Source organism: Canis lupus, chromosome 36, assembly GCF_011100685.1.
Source record: "Canis lupus familiaris isolate Mischka breed German Shepherd chromosome 36, alternate assembly UU_Cfam_GSD_1.0, whole genome shotgun sequence".
NCBI classification, from domain to species: Eukaryota; Metazoa; Chordata; class Mammalia; order Carnivora; family Canidae; genus Canis; species Canis lupus.
The window spans coordinates 20,834,287-20,848,400 of NC_049257.1; the positions used below are offsets into that span (position 1 = coordinate 20,834,287).

Genomic DNA, 14,114 nt, shown 5'->3' on the forward strand with positions numbered 1-14,114 from the left:
AAATTAGCCTGGAGGTGCCAGTGGCATGGCTTTTGAGTAGTGGAGAAGCCTAAGGGCAGTGGGGGAAACAAGACCTCTCTGTCTCCTGAGGAGGAGAGAGACGGAGGTGTGAGGCTGTCATCCCTAGCTACATCTCTGCCCCTCTTGGTTATGGGAGCCCACAAATCCCTCATTTCCTTAGCTAGCTCAAGTTAGGTTTCCACCATTTGCAATCAGATGAATCCCATCTAATGCTCCCTTTAAATGTTTACCATGGGAAACTGAGTACATGGACCCACTCTAGCAACTTCCAAGAAAAGAATATAGGAACCGTATGAGAAGACTCTGGTCAGGTCTGGGTAGCACACTGCAGTAGGAATCCTTTGGAGCTTCGTTTGCTCTGAAAACACTGACAACTTGGATGGTAGTCAAGGAGGGAGACAAGAGATCCCTGGGTGGCACAGCGGTTTGGCGCCTGCCTTTGGCCCAGGGCGCGATCCTGGAGACCCGGGATCGAATCTCACATCGGGCTCCCGGTGCATGGAGCCTGCTTCTCCCTCTGCCTATGTCTCTCCCTCTCTCTCTCTCTCTCTGTGACTATCATAAATAAATAAATAAATAATAAAAATAAAAAAAGAAGGGAGACAAATACAGACACAAGTGAGCACTTACTATATAACAAGTGTTCTGCTACACGTATAACCTGCTTCATTCAAGTTATATTCCAGTCTGGCATGGTAGGTGACACAGAAAAGGAAAATGAGGTAAAGAGAGGTTAAGTGCATTTCTTAAAGTCATACAACCAGTAAGTGGCAAAGCCATGATTCAGACAAAACCTCTTTGTAACTGCAAGTCACACATATTTAACATTATCCTATATATGACTTGTCCCAAAAGCAGAGGCCACCATAGAGAAGAAGGTATAGGTTATAGTATAGCTGCAAGGAGGCAAAATTTACCCATTTCACAGCTTTGCTGAGGATTATCCCACAGATTGAGATCAGGGACCCTTTCAGTGATCCAGGAGCAATTTTGAGGGGTCGGGCAGTCTCCTAAAAGCCACAAAATCCAAGAATCCGAGTACAGCACTCAAGAATATTAAGTAAAGCATACTGCATTGAGGTCATATTTATATTGAAATTTACAGTTCTATTCTTTTGAATAGACTTCAACCCGAGATGAAATCATGGATTTCATCATTTTTTTTGTTGATGCTACCAAGATGTCTCACACATCCACGGCCAAGATACCCCACAGAACTCTTTCAAACAGTAATTCATGCCCCACTAGTCTGAACTCTTCTTATAACTTATACAATGTCTATGCTATACTATATTGCCATATATATATATATATATATATATATATATATATATATATATACTTATTTAGCAAAAAGTTTGAAATTTGTTATTTTATCAATTCCTGGATGTTCCTCTCAAGTAAACAGAATGCAATCTTATAAGAGTAAAGCTTTTTTTTTTTTTTTTTTAAAGTAAAGCTTTTTCAAACAAGGACTCAGCAATTATGAATTTCCTTATGAGGCTTTCACCACTGTGTCCAGTAACCAAGTCTTGAGTATTACAAAAGTTTTATGTTTGGGAGGCATTAATATGTAGGACAGGCCTGTTGTGAATAATAACTTTTTCATGAATGCTTCTTATTGAATTTATTAGTACTCATTTATGTCTCCATTTACAATAAATACAATACCTAATAATACTGAAACCCAATTTCTTTGAAAAGCATTTTGTATTGAGGCTTTTTTTCCAAGTCTCAAAAGCCTTTAGAGCATCAGTGAATTTGTTCAGGCATCACTCGATGTCACTATCCCAATGTCCTGAAATCAAGTAGATGGTTTGTAAATAAATCGTGTCTAAATTAGCTGGGGCAAGTGTTGCCCTAACTTGCCTCATTATAAGATTGACCTCTGAGATTCTGATTCAACAGGCCTTGTTTAGAACTTGGAAAGCTGTGTTTTCAACACGTGTCCTAGTGGATTCTAATATAGGCTGTCCATGGGCCGTACTGTGAGGGGCACAAAATTAGATCATGCCAAAGTTCTGTACTTCCCTTTGCAATGACTCTGTAGTAGGTCCAAATAATATAGTGCTGATAAGAATGATGTATATTTACATCAACCCATATGTGAACATAAGTGTAGCTGACATGTATCATATACTATGATTAGAGGCTTAGAGAAAAATTCCTTTATAAAAAGTTACAATCCCTTCATACAGAGAGAATTTATGGTGATTTTTTTCATTGTTACTCATTTCTTTCAAGGTGAAATTTAATTTTCCATGACAATCATTTCATCAAGTGACACACACTCACAAACACATAATTTTCCTTTGAAAAATTCAATATACTGTTCACCTCCAGGGCCTTTTCTTTGCAGTAGGATGATTTGTATGATTTCACACCTTAGCAGCATTCTTTGAATTCTTATTGATAATTGTGCATGATTTGTTATGAAGAAAAACACACATCAATAGGAGCATTGAGTGCTACAAATTATAAATGTAAACCAAATAAAACTGTTGTCTGTCTCTGCCAGCTTGTCTGGCAAACACATTTTATATACCACTTCTTTGACCTTGAAAATGAGACAAGAATTATTCAATCATTTTGAGACAGGTTTGAATATGGCCTTTGTTCAATTTATTAATTTTGAAACCATAATATTCCAATTAAATAAAAATATTATAAAAGACCACTGCATCTTGCCCTCTACTTTTCAAAGTATACAATTGCTACAGTACAAAGTTATTAATTTCTTTTTGCTAATTCACTGACTCATTTTTTTCCTAACAGCCAATAAGCTCTTGGTTTGTTGCAAAGGTTTAATGAACAAATTTGGGAGCATTGGCGTGTTCTAAGATGAAAGGTTTACAAAACACACCACAAGTCATTTACTAGTAGGCAATATATATTATCATTAGTAATTAAAACTACATTACCCTTGTCAAAATGAATGAAAAAGTGAGTCTTCTGGTGTGGTACTCTTGTATTTTATCATGTTTGTTTCTCATCTGCCTATTGAGGTGCTTTGTGAGATCTCCCATTGCAGTTTCTGTGTAGTCTCGGAGCAATATTAGAGAACAATGTGAAAGAGTATGATAAATTCATCCCTTGTCTATGCACAAGGGACCCACTATGCAAAATCTTATAATCTGAATTGGGTCTCCCCATTGTCATTAGTGAATAAGCAAAGTTCTGCTTTCCTGATCACTTTAGAAAAATATTCTAATTTCTACTCTTTGCTTTCCCCTTCAAATCCTGATACACATATGCCCTCATGGCTCATGAATTTTTTTCCCCCTGAAAGAGATGGTGATGAAATAAAGGCAAAGAGTACAGTAACCAGTCTTGCTTTGTTTATAATCATGGTGCCTTTTTGTTCAACCAACACTTATTCAGTACCTACCCATGTGCCAAACAATAGGGAGAAAAGATTAAATCAATGACAGGTCCTGCCCTCTAAGATTTCACATTCTATTTGGAGAGACCAATGCGTGAACTAAGTAACTGGAATAGAATGTGGCAAATGCAATGATATATACACATGGTCTGCGCACAGGACACACAAGTAACGCACATGCATGGCAGTGCTGAAAGAGCATGTGGAGAGCATCTACTCAGAGGATGTCCATCCATAAGCTTTCATAGTGCAACAACCATTGAGTTGGGACTTGAGCACAAGCAGAAAACAAAGAGCAGAGTACATTGTAACAGGAGGGGATTTTAAGGAGCAAGGCTTGTGGGATTGGGGTGCAGTAGGTCCAGTGAGTTAATGTAAAGAGAATGGGGAAGAGAGAGATCGTGTTGAAGAATGGGACAAGCTGCATGTTGTGGACTGACTTGTGTTCCCTCAAAATTCGTATGCTGAAACCCCAAACCCCAAAGTAACTATATTTGGATATAGGGCTTTTATATAGGTAATTAAGGTTAAATGAGATCATAAAGATGGGGCCCTAATACAAGAGGGCTTATGTCCTTATAAAAAGAAGAGACACCAGAGTTCTCTCTCTCCTTGAGCATTCAAAGAGGTCATGTGAACACATAGTGAGGCTCCTACCACACACTTGCCAAGGAACAAGACTTCAAAATAAAGCCTACTTTGCTGTCACCTTAAGCTTTAACTTCCCAACCACCAGCACTGCGAGAAAATTTCTGTTGCTTAAGCCACTTGGCCCACAGTATTTTGTAATAGCAGCCCAAGCAGTCTAAAAGGGCTTAAGGCAGGATTAAAAGGGCTTTGTATGCAGTGCTAAGGAGTTTGGACTAGAAGTGATAGATGACTACTTAGCAGAGCAGTGTCACAATCAGATTTGGACTTTTGGAAGACTTCTGGGTCAGCAGTGGGAGGGCAACAGGGAGGAAAGTAGACTGAAGGCATGAAATATGCAAAGGACAAAAGCAGAAAGACAATCAAAGTGCACTGTCCTGGAGTTAGGAGGGCCTGTATTTTGGTTCAGCTCCTCCACTACAAGGTGCGTGGCCGGGGGCAGTCACTTCACCTTTCTGGGCCCCTACTTCCACTCCTGCGAAATGAGAAGAGTTGACTCAAGGGTGGTCACTACGGCCTCCTGGTAGAAATCTTTCTTTGTAAACTTTCTTTGTCCCTTCCCTTTATTATGTATGGACCTCATGACTCTCAGAGGCTAGAGCTGATTAGCTCAAAGTGATCACCTGACTCAGACAGACTCAATCTGGCTCCTTCTTCAAAACTTTAGGAACCAAGCCACATGGATAGCAAGATAAGGTTTTGAACTCCTACTCTCGCATCCCACAAACAGCCCCTCTTCTCCCTCGTTCTGAGACCATTCTTTGCTTGGTTCTCCTCGAGTTCTCACATCTATATGCTTAGAGTAAATTTTTTTTCCCCTTTAGACTAGCTTTAGTTTCTGTTACCTACAACCAAAAAAGTATCATCCAACCTACCTACTTTCTAACACTTGATTAGTCTGAGACAAGGGCATGTCACACACTTGTAGGGAGTCTCAGGCCAGCCATGTCCACTCCAGAATGCAGTTTAATCCAGGAGCGGTAGTGGGGTACTATATGATCATGATTCCTCCTCTAAGATTTCTCTACTCATTTTCTGGCATGTCTGAAATTTCCACTCTAGCAGTTACACGTATGGATAAGAATGTATCCTCGGGGTTACTGTCAAAAACAGTCTTGGATGATCAGATTCACTAGTTATTCATCTGCAGGTACCTATAGATACTTTGGAAGTGGGAAGATTCTGAGGATGGAGAGAGGTGGAAAATATCTGGACTAAAAAAGCCAAGATAAGAAGCTTTTGCACAGCAAAGGATACAGTCAACAAAACTAAAAGACAACCTACAGAATGGGAGAAGATATTTGCAAATGACCTATCAGATAAAGGGCTAGTTTCCAAGATCTATAAAGAACTTCTTAAACTCAACACCAAAGAAACAAACAATCCAATCATGAAATGGGCAAAAGACATGAAGAGAAATCTCACAGACGAAGACATAGACATGGCCAACATGCACATGAGAAAATGCTTCGCATTACTTGCCATCAGGGAAATACAAATCAAAACCACAATGAGATACCACCTCACACCAGTGAGAATGGGGAAAATTAACAAGGCAGGAAACCACAAATGTTGGAGAGGATGCGGAGAAAAGGGAACCCTCTTACACTGTTGGTGGGAATGTGAACTGGTGCAGCCACTCTGGAAAACTGTGTGGAGGTTCCTCAAAGAGTTAAAAATAGACCTGCCCTACGACCCAGCAATTGCACTGTTGGGGATTTACCCCAAAGATTCAGATGCAATGAAACGCCGAGACACCTGCACCCCGATGTTTCTAGCAGCAATGTCCCCAATAGCCAAACTGTGGAAGGAGCCTCGGTGTCCATCGAAAGATGAATGGATAAAGAAGATGTGGTCTATGTATACAATGGAATATTACTCAGCCATTAGAAACGACAAATACCCATCATTTGTTCGACGTGGATGGACCTGGAGGGTATTATGCTGAGTGAAGTAAGTCAATCGGAGAAGGACAAACAGTGTATGTTCTCATTCATTTGGGGAATATAAATAATAGTGAAAGGGAATATAAGGGAAGGGAGAAGAAATGTGTGGGAAATATCAGAAAGGGAGACATAACGTAAAGACTGCTAACTCTGGGAAACGAACTAGGGGTGGTAGAAGGGGAGGAGGGCGGGGGGTGGGAGTGAATGGGTGACGGGCACTGGGTGTTATTCTGTATGTTGGTAAATTGAACACCAATAAAAAATTAATTTATTTAAAAAAAAACCTAAAAAAAAAAAAAAAAAAGAAAAAGCCAACAGGGCAGAAATGAGATTCTAGGGCTGCGGGTGATAGTCACGGAGTCCAAGTGACCTTTGAGGAAGGCTAAGCCTGGACCTCCAGCCAAACCACCCAGTGCACACTTCACCATTTTACTGGAGGTCAACCTTGGGCCTGTCAGAAATTCTGTAAATCTAGCTTGGGTTTTCTCCATGTTCTTCATGTCCTTTCCCAGTCACATGAGTAGGGGACCCGTCAGAGAGCCTACTGAGCAGGTTCTGGGCTGAGTCTTGGGAAGAGCATGTGCTTTAGGCGAGAGATTTGAAACCGGGCGCTGGCTCTGTCACTTACTAACCCCCAGGGCGCTATCCAAGGCACTTAACCTCCTGAACTTCAGTTCCATTTCTCACAGTGTGGCTGTGAGCAGAAGTTAGGTGCCAGAGAGAGATGTTTAGTAAATGTTCACATTGGAAGAAAAGAAAAATATCTACAACTATCAAACGGAGCTCTTTTTCACAGGCAAAAGCTTTCATCAAGATGCTGTTAAATGAATACAAAATGAGAAGGAGTTTGCATAGCACGGATTTGTTAGATTTTATGTTTTGTTACAAACTGTAATTGTAAGAATTCACCTAGGAATAGGCATGCTTTCTCAGAAAACCTTTTGTGCTGCTACAGGATCATTTTTGCCTACTGACATTTAATTGGTTATTTAAGGAAGCTGGCTCTGGCTGGAGCCCCAGAGCATGTGTCAGAACTCATCACCTGCTGGGTACTCTGAAACAGATGGTCGGCCTCTCTGTGCTCTAGCTTCTTCTTCATGTCTGAAAACAAACTCAAGGCCACTGCTCCATCTTACGCATTGTCCATGGGAAATAATAAAGGTGATAACTGACTACTTTCCTGTCAATTGAGTGCTAAGTAATTCAGGTGTATACACATGTTAACTGTAGATGATATGCATGTATTCACTGTATAGTATTTTTAACTAACCTGAGAAATACACGCTCCCTCCTCAGGCCCAAGCTAATTAAGAAGGTATGCATGCCAACAGAAGAGAAAAGCATACTGATTCTGTTCCTTTCACCCATTAACTAGGTTCCCCAAGCAAGAGAGTGGACAGTTTGCAAGCTTCCGTAAGTTTATTTGAATGGCCAAGGGGCTTATCTTCATTTCAAGATAGTCTCTGGGCCATGGATAACCTTAAAATCATGTTCAGCTTGGTGTCTTTGACTTACAATTTTGGTATAATTTTTAAGTGTTAAAGGAATCGTTTATTTGTCAAGTGTGGTTGCAGGCTGGTGATAACAAGCCCCCCCCCCCCCCCCGCCAGGTTCTCTCAGGTGGAGGGACACAGGCACATCCATCTAGAACCTTCAAGGCTCTGCCTGGCACTGGGTTGGTCAGAAACACTAAGGGCAACCACCGTCCAGGCTCTCCAGGGCTGCTGAGCCGGCTGGTGGGCCTGCACTGGTCCTTACCTGAACACAGCTGGGCGTCCGTGTGCACGTCCACAGAAGTGAGTGTCAACACTTCGTGGATCCTCCTTGGAAGAGAGACACAGCCCTGAGTAGCTCATGCCACGTCCGGATGGAGAAGCAGAGTAACGAGTCAGTGATTCTGTGTCTCTCCTGATCCAGTAAAGGTCTTAAGAGTTCGGCAGAAGAACTAGGACTCTCTTCTCAAATGGACCTCAGTACGAATCCTAACTCCGTCACTAGCTCCACCACGACACCCTGTGATCACGAGCAAATTGTCTAATCTTTCGGACCCTGTGCTTCCTTACCGGTAAGATAGATATTTAGGAACAGAGTTGCATGAAATAAAATGCCTGGATCAAATTAAGCGACTCTGTAAATGTTTGTTTTCTCTTTCATTATAAAGCCATTGGATTTATTCAGGATTAGGTACAGTTGCTTAAGTTAGTGTTTTCCACGAAACAAGTGACATTAACCACAGCAAGACATTCTCCCTTAGTGACTGGACAGAGATTCACTGACAGAGACAATGAAAGCATATTTGGGCGATGATCCTTGCCAAGTCTGCTTTGATGTTTTTGTTAGACAAGAGCAAAACCAGATGGGAGTGATGAGATGCCTAAGCTGGGTGCAAAACCATGAGACAGAGGTATGGTTTCCACTAGTGTCTGCCCACCGCAATATTCTGCGCCCTCCCCAAGTTACAGAAGAATCGGGTGCTTCTCTTCAAATCCCACAGATCACAGAGCTCCTATCCAGACCCCATAAGTCCTTTAGCAAAAGCTGACTCAGAGTTAAAAGTGGAACCGGGTCCTGAGCATCTGCTTTGGAGGCCTCAGATAACACTCTGGCTTATCAAGTCTTGATCAGAGGGAATGCCAGAAACACATGGGAAGGTCTTGCCCCTCTGACCTTCCCATCATAATATTTGGAAGCGAGAGGACCAGGGGCGATTTAGGGGGGGCCTGGAAGAGAGGTTAGTGTGCCTCAGTTCAGTTCCACACACATTTATCAAACCCATTCCTAACGCCAGACGTGCCGGGAGCCAGGGTGGAATTAGGAACATCACAGAAACCAGGAGGCATTCAGTCTCTGGAGCCAGGTTGCTCCAGAGCCCCAGCATCTTCGTAAATTCACCTTCACACATACGGTTTGCACATTCTGTCCTCTGTACGGGTTATAAACTGACCCAGCAGAACACAGGCATCGTGATTTTGGGTTGTTTAACATGCATGAGCTCACGGCGTCCCAGACATTGTACAGAACTTGATCGCAGTAGTTTAAAATTCGGTTTTGCATCAGATCTGAGACCCCCACGTGCCCAATTTAAAGATAGGTCCAAGGAATATGGTAAACTATGCAGGGGGAGGATGACGTGTGGTAGAAATTCATAATAATCTGAATCGAGGAACTGATGTGAGGATCCAACGGGAGGACTCGTGAAAAGCACCTAATTCAGTGCCTGGCTTCTTGTCATTCCCTTAATTCCAAATAAGCATCATCAAAATTTGTATCAAATCAGTGAAAAGTTGCTCCAAACAGGCCAGCAAGACCAGGAATTCAGTTAGGCAGTAACTGATAAAATTATGGAATCCCTGGGTTAAAAGAGATTGTGAAAGTTCATCTAACTCCTCCTATTGCTAGCCTAGATCTGTCTCTCTTACTGCTAAGCCCAGTTTTCTTACCCTGTCTAAGCAGATTCAGGTTGAAGTCAACTTTTGATTTTACTCTTAATGAGTGCCTATAATCAGAATTCCATCCAGCATTTTTTTTTTTTTAAACAAGCAGCATGTGCTAGCCAGGGAAAGATGTTTTTCCTCTAACTTCACAGCCAAACTTCAAACAGAAAGCGTCCTCATTGAAAGACTGGCCAGATGCAGGTATATATCTCTGGGAGTTGTCCTGGTTTCTTTTTAAATTAGGCAATGAATATACTTCTTGACATGCACACACAAGATTTGTGGCAAAAACACCTTTCTTTCATGTAACTGATTTTCCTTTAATCCCAACCTTAATGTATATCATTCTTGATGCATAATCTCAAATGGGCTTTGAACTAGCGAATGCTAACTTTGAATAATGAAGAAAGAGATGACAGTTTACTTTATAGCTGGGCTCAGGATATGGGAGGTTGAGGGCCATAGAGGTGTAACTGCTCACCTTTCACCTTGGCATCAGCAGGTAAAGTCCTAGAGGGAAGTGATTAGTAAGAGGTGGCAGCAAGTTAAAACCCCCAGGCTGAGCGCTCCCGACACATTTGCATTCCTTGGTTTGGAAGGCAGTGTTTAAAATAAAAAACCATCACCAAGACAGAAAAACTGCTATAGTTATATCACAGCACACTGAGTTGCAAACCTTTTAATGAAAGCCATAATTCTTCGGTTGTCTCCATCATACTATATTCTCATGCAAAACACTTTAATGCCCGGTGTAAATTACTTTAGACTTTCTTAGCATGTATTGCATTTTTTAATCATGGGTGTTCAGTTCTATTTTCCATTTGGAATCTGGGAGAGCAATATTGAAATGAAGCCAGATGAGTTCCACACCTGCAGCCTCCCCTTCTCTGGTCTCACTCTCTCCCCTATCCCTTCTTCTCCTTCCCCACAACGTCAGTTCCTCGTGCATCCTCAGTTAGAAGCTCTTGTCCAGACAAGGGAACAACTGCAGCCTGTGCCTGAACAGGATGTTATGCAGGGGTCATCAGAAATGCTCCAGCCACCGTGCACCGGGTCCATCTACACGGAGGTGAGGTGCGCCCCGCAGAGCCCTAGCCTTCTCACTGTGGTCTAGGTTAGAATGGCCACACAGAATCTTTCCATACTCATCTGCCCTCAGAGACAGACTCCACTGAAGAACATTTTAAATCATCATGTAATATGCGAGGGCCCAGAGTCAATGCACAGAGGGTTGGTGTTGCCTGCAGCAGCCTCTACACCATCGGGGAGGCCATCTCACTGAAACACCAGTTGGACTGAACCTTTCTTGGCACATGCTCTCATCTTCTACTTCTCTCTCAAAGGCAGAATTAATCATTCCTGAGCACTTCCTTAACCTTGCCCATCCGCCTTCATTACGGCAAGCGACACGGTGGCCTAGCGACGGTGCGCGATGTCTTCCTTGGAGAGCTGTAAGCACATCTGGGGTGCAGATTCTTTCAGCTAAGCATTGCAGGGCACAGCACAGGGCTGGTCTGTCATAATAGGTGCTCAGTCAAAGTTTGCTGAATAAATATATGTCTTGTAGAGAAGGATGTCAGATTTATACACTGCTATTTAAATCAAGTGTATTTTCACTTCACAGCCTCCAAATTGTGTAATGAAAGTAGGAAATACTCCGTGCTGGTGATAGAATTCTGTATTCTGTAGTCTGGAAAATATGTAATGATAGTAAAACATTGACTGTGTTTATCCATTTTTAATTCAGGAGGTTGGCATCATGGCTGCATTTGAGAGATTTTTGGGGGGGAGCAGGGAGTGAAAATGTAATATATCCTCTGCAGGATTCCTCCGTTTTTCCCTGATGGAAAAAAAAAAATGCAGCTTTCACTTATTTATCTATAAGTTTTGCAAGGTTCTATTTTTTCAGCTGGTTCTTCCTATCCAGGTTCAGGGTCTAAATAGGGGGTTGGTCCAAGGTTAGCTAAAACACTGGATAAAATGAGTGTTGGCATCTGTCCCTGTGACTATTGATTCTGGGGCTATGCCAGGTCCCAGGAGATTGGAAAGATTCCCTATCTGAGGCTACTTGGCTACAAAAACCCTTCCTCCAGCCCTTGCCAACTAAAACACAGTAGGAGCAAATGTTGTGTGGCAACTGGGTATAAACACAACAGTTGGAATGCTTCAGAAAGAAGTCTGAATTTCCTGGTTAAGTGTATTCAATGTTAAAACAACAATAACAGTGTTAAAAACACATTTGGGGATTGTTAGAATGCCTTACCCACTGATTCTCATTATTACTCATTGGATACACTGATGTCTCCGAGAAGTATTTCCTTGGGGGATCATCTTGGAAGCTATGTCTGCAGAGATTTAGGTAAGGTAAAATGGATTCAAATAGGCCCCCAAAGGAGGCAAATGCAACATTGGTTAAACCAACATCTTACCCGTGAGAGTGGAACAGTGAAAGGCAGTGTAGAAGCATGGGTCCTACTCGTGGCGATGGTTCCTACAAGCTCTGAGATCTCAGGTAAAGCCTGTCTCTGGGTCTCCAGTGTGCTCATCTGTAAAGTGGGTAGGTGGCTAATGGAAACTTCTGAAATGCCTTCTAGCATTGAAGCTCAGTGAGCACTGCGGCTCTCCGAACTTGACCAAACGTCCTTAGCCCAGCATGCTTTGTGTCTGAGTAGAGGGCAAAGGCCCTTCGTTTTTAAATCATGGCTGTGGTGTTGGCACAAGAACCGAGAGCCTCATGAATTGTTTACCCAAGGGCTACCTAGTGGGGAAGGACCACTGTTATGGGTTGTATGGCATCCCTTCAAGAAAGAGGTGTTGAAGTTCTAAAACCATGTTCTGAGGAATATCACCTTATTTGGAAACAAGGTCTTTGCAGATTTAAGCAGATTAGGATGAGATCATCAGGGGGCACACTACCTGGATATAACTGGCGTCCTTATAAAATGGGGAAATTGGACACCAATTTAGAAGGAAGATATGTAAAGAGACCCCAGAACAGCCCGAAGACAGAGGCAGAGATTATGTTGCCACAAACCATGGAATGTCCAGGGCTACCAGAAGCTGCGAGAAGCAAGGGAAGACGCTTCCCCTGTAGATTTCTGAGGGGGCGTGGCCCTGCCAACACTTGAACCCCAGACTTCTAGCCTCTGGATCTGGGAGACACTGCCTTGCAGCAGCCGTGGAAAAAAGTGCAGAGCCCCTCAAATCTCCCGAGTCCTTGTCTATCTGGCTTCTTCACGGGAGAGAATGGGTATTTTGCCCAGAGTGCGTGTGATTTGACATTTTCCAGATGACCTAGTGGACAAGAGACAAGCAGAGAAGGGGAGAAAGGGGGAAAGAAAGAAATTGGAAGGATAACTTGTTAAGGAAACAGAGAAGTCTGGGACCAGGGCTGGTATTTCACTCGTACGTCTGGAACGGCCTAACCCCTAAAGGATTTCTGTGTGAAGAGCCATTGCCCTGAGCCCTCGGAGTGCTCCATTGCCAAGTCCGCTGCCTCTGCTATCGGGTTGCTCTGTCCCCTCCTGGGTGTCCTCCAGGATTCCCCCCACCACCCCTGAGTCCAGCCAATGGAGGGTTGACTCCTGTCCCTGCAAGCGTTCTCTGGATTCTGCCCCAGGGCTCCCCCTGCCATAGTCCCTTTGGATGGCTCAGTACTCATTGTTCATAACATCATTTCTAATGGGGAACCTTGTGCATTGGGATTGCGGTATTGGACTCCGTGATGATGGGAAAACATGCAAGGGAAGGAGGTCAAACCACAGGTTACTGCGGGGAGTTGAGGAGAAACAGGCTTATGAGAGATCAGAGCAGCAGGAGGGAAGACAGCCAGGAAGCAGGGGCTCTCTGCAGCTACTACTGTACAGTTGGGATATTGCTTCCCCTAAAACTGCCTCTGGCCTTCTGACCCTTTTCCTGGCAACCCACCACTGATCCATGAGTAGCGGAGAGGGGTGGAAAGAAGGAGAAGGAGGAGTAGGGCAAGTAAGGGCCAGAGCAGGTGTCGGGGCAGGTGACCACCTGGTGATGCTAAGCATGGAGGCTCAGGTGAGCTGACAAAGCTTGCTCACAGGAAACTTCTGTGTCAGTCAGTCTGGCAGGCCATAGAGTGGATAGAGACATCACTTCTAACAGCAGCCACCCTCTCATTTCTGCATCCTCACCCACTTAATCCTCACAAGACCTCTAATATTTAGGCATTAACACTAATTCTCATTTTGCAGGCCAGGAATCTTAAATGCAACAAACTTAAGTGATTTACCTAAAGGCCAATGGCCAGTAAAGAATGGAGCCAAGATTCAAAATCATGTGTACTTGCTTCCAATTTCTGCACTCTTCACTATTAGTCCTTCAGTCATCTGTAGAGAGGTTATCTGGCCATGTGTGGCTCAGAGGCCACTCTGATCTAAGAGTGTGTCATGTGTGCTATCACCAATCCCAACCAAGTAAAATCATTTGACCAAGCCAAAGGGATTTATGTAGTGATAAAACCTTATACACTTGGATGTGATTGATACCTAGTTGTACACATGGAACAGGGTAAGCTTAGGGTCCTCTCAGTCTGCCATCTTCCCAAGCTTCTCTCCTCAAGATAAAATCTTACAACAGTGAATGTAAATTCCCACATGGTCAGAGACTTCTGTCCAAGTGACATCATTTAATACTTATTGAATGACTATTGTG

General features: G+C 43.0%; 1 long non-coding RNA gene across 1 annotated transcript in view; it reads right to left on the reverse strand.

Moving 5' to 3' along the window:
- LOC102151426 overlaps positions 1–14,114 on the reverse strand; it is a 79,160-nt gene that overhangs the window by 40,441 nt on the left and 24,605 nt on the right. The window contains exon 5 of the long non-coding RNA XR_005384772.1: positions 7,756–11,271. This is a non-coding gene — a long non-coding RNA (uncharacterized LOC102151426). The remainder of the gene's footprint in view (positions 1–7,755; positions 11,272–14,114) is intronic.